This window comes from Lynx canadensis, chromosome F1, assembly GCF_007474595.2.
Source record: "Lynx canadensis isolate LIC74 chromosome F1, mLynCan4.pri.v2, whole genome shotgun sequence".
NCBI classification, from domain to species: domain Eukaryota; kingdom Metazoa; phylum Chordata; class Mammalia; order Carnivora; family Felidae; genus Lynx; species Lynx canadensis.
In genome coordinates this window covers 18,960,489-18,982,256 of record NC_044319.2, presented here as the reverse complement: position 1 = coordinate 18,982,256, position 21,768 = coordinate 18,960,489, and the positions used below count along the sequence as shown (strand labels likewise).

At 43.3% G+C, this 21,768-nt stretch overlaps 1 long non-coding RNA gene across 2 annotated transcripts in view; it reads left to right on the top strand.

Annotated features, from left to right (window-relative positions):
- LOC115505042 overlaps positions 1-21,768 on the top strand; it is a 340,353-nt gene that overhangs the window by 254,231 nt on the left and 64,354 nt on the right. For both annotated transcript variants that reach the window (XR_003965901.1, XR_003965900.1), the window contains exon 6: positions 20,679-20,800. This is a non-coding gene — a long non-coding RNA (uncharacterized LOC115505042). The remainder of the gene's footprint in view (positions 1-20,678; positions 20,801-21,768) is intronic.

Here is a 21,768-nt window from a genome sequence, read left to right as displayed (position 1 = left end):
TTCATGTTTTTGACCAGGTCTGTGCATTGAAAAGCATCTACAAACCTAGCAGCTAGCAAAAATGAATGACACAGGGAAGGAGAAGTACTGTAGAGAGGAATGGGGCCTAGGGAATGCATGGCTTCTTAATGTTTTGGAAACCCTCTGTTGGCTAAGCAACATGGAAATGGAGAATACCAGTTATGAATTCTGTGATAGACCTTAGCTACAATTCTTCCCCTACCCTGGGCATCACAAGCCTACACTACAGAGTGTGGCCATGAGATGGGGATAGGGGACATGGCAGTGTAACATGCCCCCACCTCACATTCGTACATACTAAGCTAATGCCATTTACTAGATAACTATAGAAATATTTTGAGATTTCCTAAGTCTGTAATTTATAATTTCTTGTCAAAACTCTTGGTACAAATAGAAAGGCATCAACCTGTCATCTTAACATTAACAGGAGGATAGATGAGGGAAGAAACAGAAAATGTGCTTCACAAACTGCCTTCCCCATCCTGTGTCAGATCCTGGTAATGAACACCAACACAAGCCATTTGCTCTAGCAAGGAAACCACTTTTCAAAAGGCTTCCGTTCAATTCATTAAATATTTACTGAGTGCCTACTATGTGCAAGAAAATAATAGCAGGTCAGCTTTGACCAGAAGGACATGAACTCTCTAGTGTCTAATCTTGTCATTTGGAATTATGCCTGAGTAGCAATATGCTAGCCTCAAGCAAAATATCCTGTCAGCAAAATAAGAGCTTCCTCAACCCAAAACAAAACATATGAGAGAAATATAAAAACAGAATTTCAGATTGAGAAGTCATATGCTAGAGCAAGATAAATGTAATTGTACTTCATTAAATGTTTGCTTTCAAAGTGATTCCCTAAGAAGGAACCCAGGATTTGTGACTTTACGTTGTATCTGAAAATACCACAGAATCTTGGGTTTTGGGAGGGTCCGCAGAGGTCATTCATATCACAGTTCCATGTGTGGCCCGTATCTTCCTTAGAGTAGGGCCCTTTCTACATGGTTCATTCCACCTAAGTGTGGCCACTCATGACTGTCATAACCAGGTTCTAGTGCTGTGAGTTGTCCCAGACCATATGCAAGTAAGTGCTGGAACCTAGAAAGGTCTGTGGTGCTGAGAAAAGTTTAAGGTTCTGGTTATGCAAGGCACATGGATGTGGGTCTGAGTTGGTCTCTAATCGGGAAGTACCATGGTCATAACAACAGGTGACAGCACATGAGAAGTGAGGTCATCAGTAGAGGGCCGATTGCTGGTTATGAAGACTGACAGCAAGTCAGAATCTAACTGGAGGAGTCCTGCAATAAGCAAGAAAAACATTCCTGAAGACCTGAGAATGGGACACCCCGCATTAGGGAAAGAAGTCTCCACGAGCACAGTAAAATCTTTAACAAGACTTCCAGAAGCCCAGACTTGAACAACCAGTAAACATCTCTCCCTTCTTCAGTGTCCTCTTTGCCTGGATCCTCTTTGCCTGCTGGTGAGGTTCAGTTTTCATCATCCAGTAGAGAAGAGAGATGGAATAGTAAGATCTTCACAGGGGATGGGGAGATTCCGTCCATGCTAGGAGAAAACAATTTTATGTAATTTTCCTAAATGTAGTGACTTCCTCTTTAAATATTTTATTCTCTTGATTTTTATTATTCCACCTTCTCCTTGTTTTTATTCTGTCTTTTAGCCCTACCTCTTAATTGGTCTCTGAATATCAAAATCTTCCAAGGCTCAGTTTTGAGGTCTCTTCTTTCTTTCTATCCCTAGTCCCATGACTCACGTCCCACCTATGTGTTAATGATTCCAGATCTTTGTTTCTCCAGCCATGACCTCTTTCCTGAGCTCCAGGCTCATTTAGTTATCCCTGTATGGTTTATCCACTCGCGAGTCAAGTTGGAATGTCAACATAATATATCCAAAACACGACTCATGATCCCCTCTATTGCCCACAAACTGCTCCTCCCAGTCTTTCCCCAACTTGATAAATGACAGCACCAGCCAACTGAAGAGTTAAGTCAAAAACCCAAGCGTCATTTTTAATGCTCCCTTTTCCTCTCTGCTTCCCTACTCAACATCCACTTCATCAGTAGCTCCTGCCATTTCTATTTATAAAATGTTTCTGGAATCCATCCATTTCTCCCTATCTACAGCATTGCCATACAGCTCCAAGCTGCCATTCTGTGGCACCTGAACTTCTACTACAGGATTAACCCCCCTATATTCCATCCTCTGCCCAACAGACAGGGGGATCTTTTAAAGAATAATTTATATAAGTTTACGCCTGAACAAATCCTATCCAAAACGTACACAAAAGTCTCCCATCACACTTGGAATAAAATCTGAAGAGGCTTTGAATGAGCTTCCTCTGGTCACCTCTCTGACTTCATCTGATACCCCATTCATCCTTCAGCCACACTGGCCTGCTTTCTTGTCCTCAATAGCCCATGCTCAATCCTGAGTTACGGCTTTTGCACTTGATTTTCACCCTTCTCAGAAGGCTCTTCCTAAGACTGGTTGCTTATCATCTTTGTGATTTGAAAATATCACCTCCTTGGAAGGTCTTTCCCAACACCCAATCCAGTGAGCTCCTCCCCCACCATGTGCCCTTCCTCTTGATCATGCGCTACCTTTTTTCACTGCACTCCTTTCCCCGGGGTACTAATCATTATCTGAAGTCATTTATCTTGTTGATTATCTGTCTCCCCATTATTAGAATGTGAGCTTCAGGAGAATAGGGATTTCATTTTGTCCCTCATTCGATCCCTGTATCTGTACCTAGAATGCTGCCTACTAAACATGGGTCTTTAATACTTATTTACTGAGTAAATGTGCACTCTACCTGCATATAACTTCCACTCATTGATTTGTTGGAGATGTGTTTCATAAGCCTGTGTTCTTCTATTTAATGGCCCTTCAAATACTTGGAGGAAGTCTTTATCGTCATGCAGCTGTGTGTGTGTGTGTGTGTGTGTGTGTGTGTGTGTGTGTGTGTGTGTGTGTGTGTGTTTGGCGGAGGGGTGGGGCTATGGGGTGGGGGGAGGTCTGTGTGTTTCTCCTGGATATTTAAATCAATTCTCATATGAAAGGATTTCCAGATACTTCACTATCCAGGTCACCTTCTCCTGGATAAACTCCAAGAGAAGATTCTCCAGAGTTAATTCCAGTGGTGACTAAAAATAAACTGAGTGACACCAAAAATAGGTAGCAAAAAAAAAAAAAAATGCTTTCAGGCTGGGATTAACAGCCAACTCCTCTCTTGGTCTAAAGTATTTTTCTGTAATGCAGAATTTAAGGCATAGACAATCTTAAAAGATTTTCTTTATTCCTCTTTCCCATAGCAAACAGCTCTCCCCTAGGAACCCCAAGCGCTCAGCCTTAAACATGTGCTATTGACTTCCTTGCTGACTACTTCCCAAGCTCTGATCTAAGGAGAAGCAGAAGACAGTCTCTGCTTGTATTTCCAGCCCTAGCCCCTCCTCTGGACTTCAGACTTATGCATTCACTATCTCATCTGACATCTCCCCCACTCGTCCCATAGGCACCTTAAATTCAACACATATCACAAACTGGACTTTTCTTCCCCTGCTCCTAACCTTTTATCTGTTATTTCCAGTGCCTGTGATACCAACATGCATGTAGGCATCCAAGCTCCAAAATTCAGTCATTTTAAATTCTTTCTTCTTCAGTATTCACATCCAATCAATTTCCAACTCTGAAATTTTACCCTTCCCTTCCTCTTTATTTCCACAGCCCTATCACAGGCCTTCACGACCTCTTGGTTGTGGCCTCCTGAACCAGGCTCCCCACTTTCCCACCTCTGCCTTGCTCCATGTAACCCCATTCCCGACACCCCTGGAAGTCCTGGTGGCTTTCAGGGCACCTTTTTATGATGAGGCCTAAACCACCTAACGTGGTGCCCAAGGCCTTCTTAGTCCTGACCTATCTGCCTGTCCAACAACATCCACCGTCTTCTGAATTGTGCTTAACTCTGAAAAACTAAGGATTTCCCCCAACACCACACACTTCTGTTCTCCGTGCCTTTTCTTTTCCCTCTACCTGAACTGCCCTTCACATTTTTCTTCGCCTAATACTAACCTTCAAGACCTAGAAGAGCAGTTATTTCTTCCAGAAGCCTTTCAAACCCTCTGCTGGGCTATCCATGTCCTGGGTCGACTGCCGGTACCGTGTGCCGTGTGATTCTCTGCCTAAGCCCCCAACGTCAGGTATTGAAATTATCTGTTTTTGTACACCTCACAGGCTGATGGCTCCTTAAAGGCAGGAAATGTCTCTTAATTATCTCGGTACCTGTTCCCTAGGACCCAGCTTAATGGCCAGCACAGAGTAGGCATTCCACAAACGTGTGCTGATCCAAAAGTCCCTCTGAGAGGCTGAAACTTTAAGAGTTCTCGATAGGAAACTCTTAGACCTAAAACACCATTGGAGTACCCTTACGTTACAAAGGAGTGTGTTCGTAGTTCTCCATCATTCATAGCCCCTGATGTTTCAAACCTTGTATTCAAAAATACTTCTAATATGACATGACATGCTACAGCAGAGTGGTTAGTGCTGCAATGATATGTGTGACCTTTTACTTTTTTATCTGTGGCTAAACCTATATTAAATAAGATGGATGGTAACATAGGTGTTCACGGTCAGTGCAATGAAATTTCATGTGATCTAACTGTAGGTAGCTATTAAACAACAGAGACTCCAGGAAGCCTTGTTACTTACGTACATATCTTAGTCCCCACTACAGTGTTTCCACCTGAAAGATGAGGCCTAGGACTCATTTATCCTTGAGGCTCAGAGAGTCTCTATCACAGTGTCCCACGCAGAGAATGAGCTCCATAAATGTGCATGGAATTGCACTGAGGCCGCTATGCTGAACGAAGCTCCTTCGAGGCACCACTTTGGTTTGCGATCGTCTCGCGAGAATACAGACTACGAGAATGCGAATGCGGAGTGACCGTTTCTTCCTCCTTACGATGAATTTCCTTGTCAAGTGCCTTTTTAAAAGGCAGGTGAAGATAATTGCAAGTCAGCGGGAAGTGCTGCCAAGATATGACCTCCGGGAAGGCCTGGAGACCAGTGGTATTGTGTGGCGCTGCTGACACACGAGGTGTGACTGATTCGAGTAAAGAACGAATTTGAAATTAAGATGAGTAACGACATCAAGCACTTACAGCCCTAGCGAAGGGCTTTGTTACCAGACCCTGGGAGAGACGAGGACACCTCTGTTTCCCTCTCAGCCTCCCACCGTCCTGTCAGACTCCACAGCCATTGAGTCGGACCCTCACATGCTCAGCCCTTGAAGGCTGTGATCCTCTTAAAACTGCTCGCTAGGTAAAGCACAGCATCTCTGCTACCTTTTGAATTCCACAATATCAGTCTTCCCCAACATTCATTCATTCACTTGGTCACAGGCCATCCATCAAACGCAAGTTGCAAGTGAAAATTTAAGGAGTTTACAGCCAATATTCTGCACAGTATTTCCCGTGGATGGTCTGCAGGCCCATAAAACAAGCGGTGAAGACACTCATGTAAGGGTCGTGGCAAGCAGTTACTTGGGGGAGAAAGTGACTCTGAGTTCAGAAAGTTCTCATCTTTCCACAGTCTGCAGGGTCTCCTAGAGACCCCTTGAAAAATAAATTTGTAGGAAGTGTGAATATTAATTTGCTCTTGCCTTCACACAAGGAATTTTTGCAGTGTTGTAGAGGGGAAAGAGCGATGACTCTGGATGATAGAGCAAAGCAGGAATTCTCAAACTAGTAAAATCCTTTCTCTGTATGCCGCAAAGGTGACTTATAGGGAGTGCTTCGGGAAGATTTAAGAATCATAGCTTTCCTATCCTCTTGTCTCTGATAGTAATAAGCACTGTTATGTTCCTGTAATATAATTGACACAGAGACAGATATGAACCTAAAGCCTTGATATTTCATCCTTCTTTTGTCACTTAAAAGCTGACATTAGAAATATTATTTAACTTCTCCTAAACTCAGTTTCTTGTCTGTAAAATGGGATTGTAAAATGTACCTTACAGGGGCGTCTGGGTGGTTCAGTCGGTTAAGTATCCAACTTTGGCTCAGGTTATGATCTCGCAGTTCCTGAGTTCGAGCCCCGTGTCAGGCTCTGTTCTGACAGCTCAGAGCCTGGAGCCTGCTTCAGATTCTGTGTCTCCCTCTCGGTCCCTCCCTCACTAGTGCTCTGTCTCTCTTTCAAAGAATAAATAAACATTAAAAATTTTTTTAAAGATGTACCTTACAGGTTAGCTACTAGCATCAAATGAATTGAAAAAAATACTTGTTTGGTACTGAATCCTTGTTTGACCTAGTTCTCAGTAAAACTCATTAAGATCTAATGTTTGGGATTGCACAACTTCTTTCTTTCTTTCTTTCTTTCTTTCTTTCTTTCTTTCTTTCTTTCTTTCTTTTCTTTTCTTTTCTTTTCTTTCTTTTCTTTCTTTCTTTCTTTCTTTCTTTCTTTCTTTCTTTTCTTTTCTTTTCTTTTCTTTTTCTTTCTTTTCTTTCTTTCTTTCTTTCTTTCTTTCTTTCTTTCTTTCTTTCTTTCTTTCTTTCTGTCTTTTCTTGCCATTAATGATATTTGAACCCCCCAAATGGACTGAAATATCTGGCATTTCTGTAAAACTTTTAGCCCATGAAAAGTCATTTAAAAAAAAAAAAAGATCTCCCCCTCCACACAGGTGCATCAGAGCTCAAGCAAACAAGCCAAGGAAAGCCCTGTGCTGCTGCAGGTTCTGCCTTCTCGAAGCAAACCGCACAGTAGCACTGAACATCTTATCAGGACATGCCCTGTGCTGGCCTCTAGACTATGCACTCGAAATGCATCCTCTCCTCTAATCCTCAGTGTAACTTAAGACTCTTGAGTTCCTCAGCACCGCCCCACAGCCCCCCAGTGGAGTCCGTACATATGGCTAAGGCAGACCACGGACAGCTTGCTCTGAGAAGGAAGGCTTGTTATCCCAAGTCTGAACCCTGAAGGATGCTAATTAATGAGCAGTCTGTGTCCCTTGCTATCTTGCTTCGTTTTTCCATCATTCTCCCTCTTGCTCTATTGTAACTTCATATGAAGGCCTTGTGGTCACCCGCCTCCCTCTCTTGGTTGTGTCTTCCACAGCTTGCCACAGTGATCTTCAGAACCTGGGCCATCTATGGTCCTGGGGTCTCTGGAACCCCAGGTTTTTGGTCTTTCCACTGTCTGAGGACCCACAGCACTCAGCAAATAGCATTGTGCTTGCTTTCATGAGTCTATCCCAGGAGAATGAGAGAGCCTGGAAGTTAGGAGCTCCCCCTCATCCATACCCCTCATTGTATCTGCTGAGTTGTGTGGAATGGGGACTCCTTTCCCCTCACTTTCTATTAGGTGATTCCCTACCCTTGGATGCACATTTACAGCTACATGAGGGAGTTTTAAAAATATCCATGCCTGGGCTCAAACTGAATCCAGAGGAATCAGAATTTCTGGATTTGGGGACTGAGTCTCAGTTTTGCTAAAGCTCCCATGTGACCCTAACCTAGAGGCAGGGCCAAGAGCCAGAGTATTTGTGTTTGTGTCCTGGTGTCTCTCTGTTGCCACTTTACTCATCTCACTGAGTGTAAGAGGAAGACTGGCCTCCTCCTCTTCTTCTCTGGACCCTGCTGAACTGCAGACAGCCTGCCTGCTCTGCTTCTGGCCAGGACTTGAGATAAACAGTCCATGCTCTGCCCTTGTGGACAAGGCCTGCAGTCCTCCCATGCCACCTGCATCTGGACAGGTGGGCTTATATCATTGTGGAATGCATTCTTAGGAAACCCACTCCTACCCCAACCTAATACTGGATACTGGGAAGTTTTTTTCAATGCCAAATTTGACATTTATGTCTCCATTTGCCTGACAATATCCCATCAGTTAATTTAGAATTTAGGAAGGGAAGATACTTATTATCTCCTCCAAATCAACAGCATCTTCTTTTTCTTGCCTGGTGCCCAGGCCATATAGATGCTCAATAAATATTTGTTGAATGAATCCATTCCCGGTGTACTTCCAAGAACATCCATTCTCTAAATTTCAGTCTTACTTTCTCTCTGTCTCTTTCTTCTTCCACAAGCTACAGATGGTATAAATGCTGCAGTCCTTGTGAAGACTGAAAAAGCAGTCAGACAGATGTGTTGTTCATAGCTCCCTAGTCAGGCATAACTAAACATTTACATTTATTACCAATTAGAGGGGAAACAGACTGTAGTTTTATGCACTGTATGTGGCTGGATATATTTCTTTCTGGGATCTCACTAAAAACTTCAGAATGTATCATTGGATCTCACTCTCTTTCCAGCTCGAACCTCATTGAAAATGCCATTTAACTAGAGGTCTATCAATGACAGCACAGATCGACACATCATTCTTCCAGCCACCCATGGAATGCCGTGGAGGTGGAAAAACAATGTCACAGAAGGGCAGCTGACTTGGTGTGATTGGGTTGAACCCACTCCACCGAGAGTCTATAGCGTGTTACAGAATTGATGGAGTTATGGTAGCCTTTGTTGAAGGCAATGCATGTAAAATTGTTGATGGTACACAGTATACAACACTGTGTGTGAGCGCATAGAATTCTGCTGTGTTTACAGCCCTTTTTCTACTTACGGCAAAATAGAATGAGTGAAAATAGTGCCAGCAGTGACTTTGGAGTTATTTCCACAGAGCATCAGACCCAACGCTGAAGAATTCGCTGCTTTTAGCTGAGTTCCACCTAATTTGCTATATATCTGCCATATAAAATACTGACCCAACCTCATCAGAAAATCACAGGAAAGCACTGACTGAGGTATAGAAAACACAAGTTCTGATCTCAGCTCCTGTTAACTCAGCTTCTTGACCTGCAAAGTCAGATGACTGCCCCCAGGAACTTTCACTAAGGAAATAATGAGATTTAATTAAAGATTTAAATAAAGATTTCATCACATAGTTATTTATAATAGGGACAGTTTCAAAGCAACCTGAATGCCAACAGGGCAGGGACTACTTAATATATTATGGAAAAAACAGATGCCATTTAAAAATTGTGGTTTTGCCATAATGAGGTATCACTCCACACCCACTGTAATGGATGGCTATCACAGAAAAAAAAAAAAGGCTGGTGAGAATGTGGAGATATTGGAACCCTCGTGCATTGATGCTAGTAGAGATGTAAACTGATCAAAAAGCTATAGAAAACAATTTGGTACTTCCTTAAAAAGTTAAACGTAGAATGACCATATGACTCTGTAGTTCCTCTCCTTGGTGTAGTCCCAAAAGGACCAAAAAACAGGTAGTCAAAGAAGTACACGTGCACACTTGTTTACAGCAGCACTACTCACAATAACCAGAAGGTAGAAGCAGCCCAAATGCCCATTAATGGGTGAAGGGGTAAACCAGTTGTGGCATATACATACGGTAGAGTATTTTTGATCCATAAAGAAGAATGAAGTATTGATGAGCCCTGAAAACATTATGCTAAGGGAAGGAAGCCAGACACAAAAGGTCATGTATTGTACGACGTCCACGTGAAATATCCAGAAGAGGTGAATTAATAGAGACAGAAGATAGATTGGTAGTGTCCAGGCACTGGAGGAAGGGAAGAATGGGGGAAACCTCCTTAATGGGTCTGGGGTTTTATCTAGAAGTGACAAATGTGTTGGACCTAGATAGGGTGGTAGTCACACAGCATGAATGTACTAAAGGCCATTGAATTGTTCACTTTTAGATGGTTAATTTTATGTTATATGAATTTCATGTCAATAAATTAATTTTTTTTAACATTTATTTATTTTTGAGAGACAGAGGCAAGCATGAGCAGAGGAGGGGGAGAAAGAGAGGGAGACACAGAATCTGAAGCAGGCTCCAGGCTCTGAGCTGTTTGTTAGCAAAGAGCCCAACGCAGGGCTCAAAGTCATGAAATGAGAGACCATGACCTGAGCTGAAGTCGGACACTCAACTGACTGAGCCACCCAGGCACCCCAATTAATTGTGGTTTTTGAGGGATAGTTATTGACATGGGAAAATTCACATTATGTACATATTGTTAAAAACGAGTTAGAATCTCAATTTTGTAAGCTTAAAAGTGTATGTGTCCATGTATGCATATGTATATAGAAATGTGTGTGTGTGTGTGTATATATATGTATATATATATATATATATATACACACATACATATGTTCACTGATATATACAAATATTTAAATATATATATACATATATATATATATATATATATATATATATATATATAGCATCCTTCCCCCTCAGAAAAGAAATCCCGAACTCTGATAATTGAATTTATAGATTATTATTTCATTTCCATACTCTTCTGTATATCCCTTAAAATGTGCAAATGCCAACTTTATAATGTGAGGGAAAGACAGTATTACTGAGGAAGAACTGGGTTACAAGGCTATTACTAAAGTCTTCTCCAACTCTACGGCTCTAGAGGTCTAAATGTATTACATTTACTTGATTGCCCATTAGATGTGCAGGAGAGGATAAGCCTTTTGGGTAGGCACCTAGGAAATGGTGATTTAAGGCAGGCAGGCAATACTGGAGCACTGAGACATTCAGTTTACATACGGTTGTGTAGGCAATCTGCGTGCACAACTTCAGTCCTGATCACGTTGTTCCTTAGTGACGCCGCTAGAAGGACATACGTATCTGTTATCCAGCTCCAGAGCCCATTCTCTCTGATGGCTCCTTTAAGAATTATGGTAACATTCATGGCTCTCATGTGGACTGTTTTCATAATATGTGCATCTGAAAATAAAATAAATGTCCCCATCTTGCACAGCTACTCTAGCTGAATTCCTACTAGTAAAAGAAAATTGAGTCGCTTGACTCTTTTCTTATTTTTTAAAAATAACATACATCATTGATATATTCCAATGGGTGGTATCTTAAAAATGATCATCTCTTGTTCCTCTTGTCACTCGCTGTGGAATCCTGAACTTCTTGCTATCCTCAATTCAACCTAACTCTTTTTCTTGCTATTACTCAGTGTCAGCGTGACTTACCAAGAACACTGAGAGTTAAAAAGAAGAGTTGGAGGTAATGCTCATGCAGTCTGAACATTTTACTCCATCTTCACAGATTTTGTTTGTTTTTGGTTTTTACAATTTTATCATATTTAGTGATTCTCCCCAAATCGTAATTATCTTTGTGGGTTGAGGATCCTCTGTCTTCATCGCCATTGGTTCAGTAGGTATTAAAAGAAACTGGGTTATTAAAATATTTGTGCTAACTGCTAGGAATTTACCCAAGGGATATAGGAATGCTGATGCATAGGGGCACTTGTACCCCAATGTTTATAGCAGCACTCTCAACAATAGCCAAATTATGGAAAGAGCCCAAATGCCCATCAACTGACGAATGGATAAAGAAGATGTGGTTTATATATGCAGTGGAATACTACTGGCAATGAGAAAGAATGAAATCTGGCCATTTATAGCAACATGGATGGAGCTGGAGGGTATTGTGCTAAGTGAAATAAGTCAGGCAGAGAAAGACAGATACCATATGTTTTCACTCATATGTGGATTCTGAGAAACTCAACAGAAGACCAGAGGGGAGGGGATGGGGGGGAAAAAGTTACAGAGAGGGAAGGAGGCCAATCATAGAGACTTTTAAATACTGAGAACAAATGGAGGGTTGATGGGGGGTTGGGGAAGGGGAAAGTGGGTGATGGGCATTGAGGAGGGTACCTGTTTAGATGAGCACTGGGTGTTGTATGGAAACCAATTTGACAATAAATTTCATTAAAAAATATAAATAAAATGAAATAAAATAAAATATTTGTGCTAAGATGATACTAGGAGATTTATTTCTGCTGGTAGAAAAGTCCTTCTATGGAAGGAACATGTACTTGGGCCTATGAGGAGAACGGTAAAGCCTTTAGTGTTTCCAACAGAGAGAAGATTCATGAAGAAAATGAATTCAGGTGCTGTTTCAGAAGGAGTGTGAGTCAAAATGCATCAAGTAATTCATAACACAAGAAGATGCAAAAGGTTGAGCGCATGTTCACAAAATCCTGAAAACACAGATGCTGAAGAGTCATTGACTATTCTCGTATCCACAAAAAAGGAGTTTCGGGGAAGTTTTGTCAACAGAATCTAGGGATGTGACCAAGCTGAGATTTGAGAGGATGGGAGGTGAATCATTTTGAGCTCTACACTGCTTTTTTTTTTTTTTAATTTTTTAATTTTTTTTTAAATTTATTTTTGAGAGACAGAGTGTGAGCAGAGGGGGAGACAGAATCCCAATCAGGCTCCAGGCTCTGAGCTGTCAGCACAGAGCCTGACTCAGGGCCTGTACTCGTGAACTGCGAGATCATGACCTGAGCTGAAGTCAGACGCTCAACCGACTGAGCTACCCAGGCATCCCAGCACTGCTTCCAATAAAACGAGACAGAACAGAGTTGGATTCCTCAGTCACCAAGAAGGCTGAACATCGCTCTAAATTCTACCTGGAGAAAATCCTGAAAGGAGAAGGGAGGAGTGGTTAAACACCTGACATGTGTCAGCTTCATGTGTGCCAAACCCAAATGAATAATGGGACTCATTACTTATCATTATAGACTTTTATAGAGCTGTATCTCAAAGAACATCCACATCAGGCAACGGTGTAAGCCTTCTAAATGTCTGAGGTGTGTGCGTGCTGTTCTGAAAGTTTTGGGGGGAACGTGCTTGTGGATAAAGGAAAGTCTGGGGATTTTAGAAGAGGACTACATTCCTACCTAAGTCCTCCTCTGCTTTTTCGGTTGAATGGTAAGCTGTGAGCCCTCAATTGATAACCTGACACACTGATTACTGTTTTCCTAGCTCTTTCTTTGAAAGGACACTAATCCAGCCGCAGGGGAAATGAATAGCACTGGGATTAACCAACAAAAGATATTCCCTCCCCTTACCTTGACCTAGATCTTCAGAGGAGGTCACATTATCAAGAGGATGCTATGGTATCCTAGCTAGCCAAGCCAAGTCATTCGCAGGGCTTGCCTGACCCACTCTGGAGCTCTTTGGTTTCACTTAACATGCACACTGGGCTCACTCCATGGATTCCCTGCCCTAAGACAACACTTCACAGTTGTCTACATTAAATTGTACTGTGTTCTCCACCCTCAAGTCACTCTGGGGAAAAAAAAAAGTTTTAAGGTCCCTCTGCATCCAGCACGTGGGACCCAATTAGTTGCTCTGTCTGCAGGTTTAGTTGATCAAGAGGAAGATCTGATACTTCAGAGTGGATATGCTTCTCTAGCATCATCACCATGTGGAGATTTTGTGAGCTGCTGTGCTGTAAGAGTGGCATATCTTGTGCTTTAAGCAGCATGAAAATCAGTCCCTGTTGTCACTTGCAGCACCGCAGATGTATGCTTCTCCTGTTGCACTACTCAGGGAGCCTTCACTTGATACCTGGGAACTCATTATTAAGGTGAAGAGACAGGAAGCAATGTCAGGTATGACAGCTTTGAATGGACATCATCTCAATGCTAACAAAAACCTCTCACTTCCCAGGATTTCTCTGTGGTAGTAACACCAGGATATATTCCTCCCATGGTGCTGTCTTTACACTTCAAAGAATTAGTTGAGGGCAAAGAACAAGAGAAATATGAGATTTGCTTTCCCCCAAAGTGTCTTGATTTTAGAAAATGAATTGGGCTGCCCCCTCACATAGGAACAGCATGCTCTGTTTTTCTAGCAGTCAGGATGGGTTTATGTAGAACCAAACACACATATTCTCCTGATCTCCCTTGTGGCCAATGCTCTAAGACAGCTGGTTGGAATTAGAATCCGAGTTTGTTACCATCAGAAGAAACAGAGCTGCCGTGCCCAGCATTATGCAGAATTAAGATCCACGCTGGGAAGTCCGGAGTCGCCCTAGAGAACCAGAAAGACGTTGGGTTCATTTAATGATCCAAAAACAAGGTCAAATGGAGGGAGGGCACTGAGGGATAATGAGACAAACCAAATCGGTCTGTGGAGGTAAGAGGAGCAAGAACAAAAGGGGAGCAAAGAGCTGGGACTCTAGGAGACAGGACCTAGGGAGATCCCAGTGCCTCTACCCCACAGCATCTCCTTGGCCCGGGGCTGTCTTTGATGGGCTGGGTACAATTTAGCTACTGATAACTTTTCTACTTCAGACATGGTGGTGAACGCCAGAAGGGTTAGGGGGTTGATAGAAGTAGTCAGCGTGGGGGCCTGACCACCAGATTTCTGACTCTCAGTCTCTGCCCTTACGCAGGGCTGATGGCCACAAGGAGTTGGGGAAGGAGGCCCAAGCAGAGCTTTTCCTCTGGGAAAAGAGGCCAAGGGAGAAAGCCTGGACACATTGTCTCCACTGTGCAGCAGAAGCTGAGGGCCTCCCCTCTTATCTTCCTCCCCCAGTGCCCGCCTTTCTTCTCTGCTCTCTCTCTGTCTCTGCCCTCTCCTCCCCACCCCCTACCCTTGTTCTTTCTATTCCTAGCCCCACTTCCCCCAGCTCTAAACTTATCTTTGGATTTTAGTTTTATCATAACCTTGCATCTTTTAACTTCCACATTTTAATCTCTCACCTTGATAGCTCTGAGCTTCCCTTTGTTTTCTCACCGGTTTGCCCGGCCTTATTTTTCAACTCTTAATCATGCGAAATCTTTAGCCTAACGTTCAACTCTTTCCTTTGTCTTACTGCTTTCACTTGTCTCTAACTCATTTTAAAGTTTCTGGTCTTTTATTTTCTAGTCTGTATTTTATCTGTTTTCTAAATGCCCTTTGCTCTCTTTTCTCCCTTTTTTTTTCATTGTCCTTTTTTGTTTTGGTTTGGTTTTTGTTTTAATTCTCATCTCATGGTTTGCCATGTTCTGTAATGACTCTGTGACATACCAGCCCCATGGTAAGCACAGTATCAAGAGCCCACATTTCCTGAAAGGGAGACAAGAAAGCTGTCCTACTCCTGCCTCTTGCCAGGAGTCAGTCAGTCTCTCTCTCTCTCTCTCTCTAGATAGATAGATAGATAGATAGATATCTTTCCCATTTCTCTCAATAGATTTCCTAGTTTAGCTGAAGATGACTTTGCAAAGAATCTTGCCTTGGGAGACTTATGGGTAGAATCTCCTAAGAGCCAAAATCCTACTGTTCAGATAGCATGTTTTACTTGCTGAGTATTAGTTATTTGCAGCTCACACTATCCAGGCATTTTCAGAAAAGTCATGCGTTTTAAAATCTATGTTCTCCAAGGTTTGTGTCATCGGCATGTGAGTAAATCATCTGAATGCTTTGCCCTGGGTGGTTGGGAGTCTTGTCTCCCGGGCAGTGCTTCCGGTCCGACTTGGTAAAGAGCCAGGTAGGGCTGAGTGGGGAGAAAAAGGGTGGGATTCTGATACCTTCCTGACATCTCTTTACTCCTCACTGGGCTGTTTGCCCGCATCGGGGGTGATCACAGAGGAGGTGCCTACCTGAATGTGAACACCCCACCCTACCTTGTTTCCCGCATCATGAGAACAAGAAGTCCATAGCAGGGGTGATTCTGAACAAGGTTTCTAAGTGACCGGACAACAGAGGCTCTCCAGAAAATCTTCAACCATGGCTCCTCTTACTTGCCAATATTTCTAGACTTCCCAGCTCTCACTACCTCATGACAGAAGAAGACTGGGGTGTGGGGGAGTCTCATTTTTTCTAAACTCTCTGAGGAAGAAAGGATGACAGTACTCCCCATCAGATGCATGTTACAACCACCTTTTTGTCAACTAAGCCACGTGGGCTGGTGAGATACCTCACTTGAGGGCTAGTGCTTTTCCTCAGAATTGGAGAGCTCCAATACATCAAAATAGGGTTTTCTAAAGCAACAGCCAGTAGGTATTGAATGACTGCTATAGACAGGTCTTAGTTTTAGATGCCAAGAGAGTGACATGGTATATAAGTTTTAATCCGTATTCAGGGGCCTTATGATTTAGTTGGTGATACAAAGAAATACGCCTAAAATAGTTATGTGGCTTACAAGGTGCTCACATCTGTAGACACTTCCCTCCTTCCTCCTACATCTTGCCTGAGACCTACTCATCCATAGGTCAAACTTCCAGGTTACTTTCTTGAGGAAATCTGCCTTTTCTGAGTTAGGTAATTCTCTTATCGACATTCACCAAAGCCTTCTCTGACCTTTATCACTCTGTGATTTCCTACATTTCTGCTTGTTTTGTCACTAGACAGTAAGCTCTTTAAGAGCAGAGACTGATTGGCACACTGTTTTATTACCAGCATAGAGAGATGCTCAACAAGTATTTGCAAATGAATGAATGAATCAACAGGAAGAGGTAGCATATGTTACATGAGGAAAGCATAGAAGAAACAGCATATTTTGAATTTAGAAGGGGATGGAGAAAGTGATTCCCTGAGGTACTTGGTAAAATTGTGTTGCCAGTGCAGTATGAGTGATCTGGCAATTTTTGTGACCCTGGGCATCTGGTTGCATATTTAGTCACTTCTCATCTGGTGTCATGTTAAGTTAGAGAGTCCCTTGATCACTAGGAAGGTGATGTGGGTTGATTAACATTCCTCTGGAAGAGGTAGCACTGTGATTCTAACTGAGTCTACTTCCAAATGTGTGTGTGTGTGTGTGTGTGTGTGTGTGTGTGTGACAGTAACAACTGAGCCAGATGACCTCTTTCAGCCAGCCTCCGTCACTAGTATTTCCTGAAAGCCACTGCATGTAGCAGTCTGTGGTGTGATAGAAAGGACCTAATTACCACAACCCTCCCTCCAGCTTATGTTCTGGGAGGGCTTGGGCATACATAAAAAAAATATGTACAGAAATACCTCTGAGCATAAGTGACACACTCAGAGAAACCTTCATAAACAAGCACAGTGCAAAAAGGACACAGACATGAAAATAACCAGTCGGCAGCTGGCTCAAGCCGAATAAATAAATCACATGGAAGGTGGGGAGAGAAATGCCTGCAGATGTAAGGACCTTGGAAGCCACGTAACTATTTTCTGCATATTTCTTGTATCACCAACTATATCATAAGGTCCCCAAAGGCAGAGACTAAAACACACACCATGTAGCTTTCTTGGCACTTAATGCTAAGAGCTGTCTACAACAGACATTCTGTACTAATTGGCTGCTGCTGAAGAGAATCCCATTTTGAAAGAGACCACGTGGAAGAAGATACGGTGAGGGTGTCTGGCAGGGCCCCTCCTCCTGGGCACAGTTCTAAATGGGAAAAGAGCCTGGTTTGCTGAAGGAGACCAGAGCGGGTGGTTGTGTGGGGATAATGGCAAGTATATTGTGCAAAGTACAAAGGGGTAGTGGGAGTATGTGTGTGGGGTTGGTAGGTGAGGGGATTCCTGCTGACTGGCTAAGGAAAAGTGGGTGGGGACCGTGAACAAGGGACAGCTGCTGATGGACAAGAAGGGAGAAGAAGGTTAATATCATGAATGAGCACCCTCCTGGAGGTGCTGCTTCTCTCAAGTGTCATGGAATCTGTTCCATGGAATCTGTGCATGGAAGGAAGGCTTGGCTAGGGATTTGTGAGCTTGTGTGTCACAACTGAGAGGGGAATCTGGGAGGGTGGTTATGTCATAGGGTTTGTTATGATTCTTCTAGTTTAATAAATTTGTACTGAGGATCTAGTGGGGGCTTGGTAGATAGTGATAACGGAAGTCATCCCAGCCTCCAACCAAGAGGCTCTGTGAGAGTGGGAAGGGCTGTGTTAAGAGGTTCAAACCTCATGAAGGGGGCTTTTAGGAAAAGAAGCAACCGGAGGCTTTTGAAGTGTCTGAGATGGGTTCACATGGTGCTTGAGAAAGATGACTTAACATCAGGGCCCAGATGGGAGGTGGGGAGTAGGACTGGAGCTGGGAGGCTGGCCACGCGTTGCCACAGCTTCAGGAAGGAGATGTAGCATCTGGCCTTGAGTGAGGGTAGAGACGAGAAGTGACTGCAGGAATGTGTCCAGTTCTGTTTTGATGTGGTGACACTGAATGATGAGAACAAAGAAGGGAGAAAGGCAGCCACTTAGTTTCCATCTTTATGAGACTAATCTGCTCAGGGGGGCTTCTCAGAGCTGCTTTGTGGAGGGAGCACAGGTCAGGAGTCTGCTAGACTAGACTAGCTCTAGTCCTGCCTGTTGGACCTTGGGAGAAATTATTTTATGTCAACTTTGCCTTATTTATCTTCAGATTAGGACATTTCAGCCTTAAAAGGCCTATGATTTACAATAGTACTTCGGTGGGAAATGTATGTAATGGGTGACATAAATTAATGGTATGCTAAATTACGCTATTGATGGCAATAATGACTGGGACTCGTATGCTGATTTACACTTTACGAAGCATTTTTGCATGCATTATTTAATTTCAACCTTACCACAACCAGTGAGGTAAATATAATTATTTCATTCATATTTTATAAGTGAAGAAACAGAGATCTGGAGCCTTGTCCTAAGGCCATAAGGATAGTAAGTGGCTGAGCCAAGATCCAACCGCCTCCCAAATCACAGCCTACTGTACTCTGTGGGAACTTAGAATTATCATTTATTTATTTAACATTAGCTGTGAATTCTTGCCGCATGGAAACTAGCATTAGATATCATTGTTGTTGCTATTGTCATCAGGACATTTTTGATTCACTGATTCACCCATCTACTCACTTATCATAGGTTTACTGATGCCTACTATGTGCCAGGCACAGAGCTAAGCACTGGGATACAGAGAAGAATAGAGCACGGTCTCTGCTCAGGAGGACCCAGTCCAAGGAAGGAGTTAGGTTGCCAGGGTAAATCAAAAAATATTCACAATATAGCATGCTAGGTCCTTATCTGTGGAGCACGTGTAGAGGGTGTGTGTGGAGGTCTGTTTCACAGAGGCACCACCTCCTTCCACTCACAGACCAAATCTCTAGCAAGTGGCTCAAGAGGCCTTCCTTGGTCAAGCCTCCTCTGACTTCAGGTCACCATACTATGCTTTTTCTCAGAATCGTGCCACACCTGCTACCACCATTTGGTCTGTGGTATCTTAACAGTTCATTTTCTGTTCCTTTATTCCTGGTTTCCTCTGTGTTTCCCTTCCATCTTCTGTAGAAGGCTCTGTGGTATACACGATCGTTTTTGCAGGTAAGTACTATAGGTAACATTTGCTATTCATTCATAGCACCAGGCTGACCTGGTAGGCAATCAATAACATTTGATTGATGAAGATTCCCAGTTTGAGAATGCACAGGGCAGAAAGGTGCCAAAAGAATCCCCTAAAAGGGCAGAGAACAAGGTGTGCGGTTGCACCGCTGTCCAGGAGCATTTTAATGACACTGTAGTCCACAAGCCCATCGGGGACCCCCTTCAGTCCATGTGTCAGGGGCTTAAACAACTACATTCTGAGCATGCAGCCTCACCAGGATAGGAGGGAAGAGACTTTGGCCCTTTAAAGTCAGTTTTGTGAAATAGATCTCGATCCAGCAGGGACGATGTTAAGAAGCAATTAAAAAAATGATTGTCGTTATTTTTACCTGCATCCTGTTTCTGGCTGTGCCGCTATCTTGTGAAGGGGTCTTGGCACATATGCGGTTTTTGAGTGCCAGTTTTCCCATCTGTAAAATAATCCCTGTCCTTGATCCTCAGCTCACAGAGGTGTTTGGAAGCCCAGGGAGGTAATGTCTGTGCTGTGCTCGCAGGATCCTGGACAAAAGGCATTGTATAAATAAAGGCGATCACTCCTATTATAGCGTACACAGTGGTTCAGAAGTGTGTTTAATGCCTTGTCCCCTTTCCTTCTGTTTCCTTGCCCTAATGTCTCCCCTCTGCTTGTACCCAGGAGCACAACTGTTCTGATCTAGCTGCAGTCAGATTAATTGAACAGGAGCCTTTGAAATCCCACCTAGTTTACTCAGCCTGCTTATCTTTCAAGGCTTTTGCAAGTTCTTCTCTTTATTGAGAAAGGGAAAAGGAAAAAGACATCACTTGGAATGACAACTGCTTGGTTCCTTTATCAGGTCAGCTTTTTTCCTGAAAGGTCCCCCTGCCCCTCAAGTGATCTCATCCCAAACTCCCCCCAACCCTGTGATGGCTGGATGCAGGAATCTCTGGTTGGGTTGCCTTGGCAACAACTTCTGTTTGTTGCAGGTTCCGGTTAGTGTTGGGTCCTCATCATTGTTTTTCCCTCTGCTTCATGATACAAGAGGGACAATCAACTCTGTGAATTAGGTAAAACAAAGGAAACAGTCCAAAGAGTGATAGGAGAGAAAGGGAAGAGCAGGCAGAGAAAACCCCTAGAGGGGTCACTGTTGGGTCTTTAGAACCTACCAGGTAGTTATACATTGAATGAAGACAAAAACAAAAAGCCAGGAAGCAATTTATCTAGAATGATTTGAAGGCAGGTATGTGGAGATTTTGATGTGATAGTCTAATTCCAATGAGAATCATAAGAACAGGGGACTTCCTAAGCGGAGCTGAATCTCTTCCAGGTAGACTGAAGAACCACACTTGATTCATGTTCTCGCCCTCAATGAACTTAGACTTTGGGAATCCACTGACATTTACTGAGGGCCTGCTCAGAGCTGGGCTGTATGGCTAACAATACAATTTGGCGAAAACCTTCCCTATGTCCATATAGCACACATGTCCTTCAAGCACAAACACTTTCAAGTGGTTTTGCTGAATGTCAGCTTGTTATTTGTTTCTGTTTTTATAGCATTTCTTCATTTGGAAGACGTGGCATATGTGTACAAGAAAAGACAAGTTCAAGACCCATGAGTTTGAGAGGGGAGAGCATTCTGACCCACCTCAACTGCTATTCTTCGAAAACCTACACACGTAAGTAAGCAGCTATTTATTCTTTATGTTGATGCCAAGTACAACTCTTACATCGCAGTAAGAGCAAGGTGGATTGAATAGGAATGAATTAGTTTTTTTTTAAATTTTTTTTTAACATTTATTTATTTTTGAGACAGAGAGAGACAGAGCATGAATGGGGGAGGGTCAGAGAGAGAAGGAGACACAGAATCGGAAACAGGCTCCAGGCTCTGAGCTGTCAGCCCAGAGCCCGATGCGGGGCTCGAACTCATGGACCGCGAGATCATGACCTGAGCCGAAGTCGGACGCCCAACCGACTGAGCCCCCCAGGCGCCCCAGGAATGAATTAGTTTGAATGCCAACTACAGGTGTAAACAATGTATACACTTCTCATCTTTTTATTCGTTCGCTCACCGAAGACTAGTTATTCGCCAGGCACGGTCACAGGCACTGGAAGTACAGGAGTGAGGAAAGCAGTAGGACGTCTCTGCCTTCAGAGACGCCGTGCCCTCTCTCGTCCCCACATCAATGCCGGTGCTCGCCAAGTGCTCCTGCATTAGCAGAAAGATTAAATGGAGGATCTAGAGTGGCCACACCTGAAATTTACCACAACATTACACAACTTCAGGGTTGAAGGGGCCTTCAGAGACCTTTATCTCCAACCTCCCACTTAAAACCCGAATTCCTGGTTCAAGCGTTCCTTGGAGGTGGGAGCCACCCTCCCGCCGTTCTCTCATCTGTTCCTTCTTGTCTAGCAGCACCTCTGCTGCCCGAACTTTCCCCAGATCTGTCCACCACATCTCACCTGTCACAACCAGTGGTCTCCTCGCAGGTGCCCCTGCTTCCATTCTTCTCCTCCTCCTTAATTCCTTCTCCACACAACTGACAGAGTGGTCTTTCAGAAAAGGAATTCAAATCATGTCTTCTCTGCTTAAAACCCTCCAAAGGTCCTCTTTGCACTTAGTTTAAAATCCCAACTCTACCCCGTT